Source organism: Galeopterus variegatus, unplaced genomic scaffold, assembly GCF_000696425.1.
Source record: "Galeopterus variegatus unplaced genomic scaffold, G_variegatus-3.0.2 Scaffold4255, whole genome shotgun sequence".
NCBI classification, from domain to species: Eukaryota; Metazoa; Chordata; class Mammalia; order Dermoptera; family Cynocephalidae; genus Galeopterus; species Galeopterus variegatus.
The window spans coordinates 146,356-147,440 of NW_007730366.1; positions in this window are offsets into that span (position 1 = coordinate 146,356).

The following is a 1,085-nucleotide window of genomic DNA, read 5'->3' on the forward strand; positions in this document are numbered from 1 at the left end:
TGGTTTGCACCTGCAAACAACAGTTGGAGAGTTTCAGCTGTGAATATGGACAGTAAATCCTATGTTATGGGGATATGCTAAACAGGACCTACAGGTGTTACCCAAGCCAAGATGTGTAGTTAATGTAAAGCAGTATCGTCTGCCAGGAGGACAGACAAAGATAGGTGCCACTATATTGGAGTTAGAGAAAGTTGGCATTATTCATCTGACTCATAGCCCATTTAATGTTCCAGTATGGCCAGTGAAAAAACCTGACAGTACCTGGAGAATGACTGTAGACTATTGAGAACTAAACAAAGTAGTACCTCCTTTGCATGCAGCTGTGCCTTCAGTTCACGACTTGATGGATCAGCTGATGACTCAGCTGGGAACTTATCATTATGTACTAGACCTTGTAAATGCTTTTTTCTCTATTCCAATCTTGGCTGATAGCCAAGATCAGTTTGCCTTCCCCTGGGAAGGAAGACAGTGGACCTTTCAAGTATTGCCCCAATGTTATCTGCATGGCCCAACCATCTGTCACAGTTTAGTGGCTGGGGACCTAGCCAAGTGGACTAGGCCCAGAACAGTTACAACGTTTCACCACATTGATGACATGTTACTAACCTCTGATTCTCTTGCAGATTTAACCCAGGCAGNCCAACGTCACTCCCATGGAAACTGGAAAATAGGGAGCTATCTCCTTTGATGTTCACATTTCAAAAGGATGTTTCCAAGGTCCTTAGGAAAGATATTCACTGGGTTGCAAAACTGGTGAGAGGCTTCTAAGGAGATATATACACATTTCAAAGGAGGCAGAGAAAGAATTTGCAATTACAAGTTTTCTAAAGTCAGTGCTTTAAGAAAAGGCAGATCAGAAACCTACAGTCAGGAAGAAACCTGTCTAAAGAATAGCTGAGCATCTGCACAAAGACCAGGTGATCACTCCTTAATGGAATGGTAAATGCAGCTGCCCGAACCATGTGAGCAAATGCTGGAGAACTGCCCAAAATTGTGAGTAAATGGCAAAGATATCCTGAGATGGTTCAAATAATTCAGGAGCTGGGGATGCAGCAGTCCATGTTTAATGTGAACACTCATGGCCC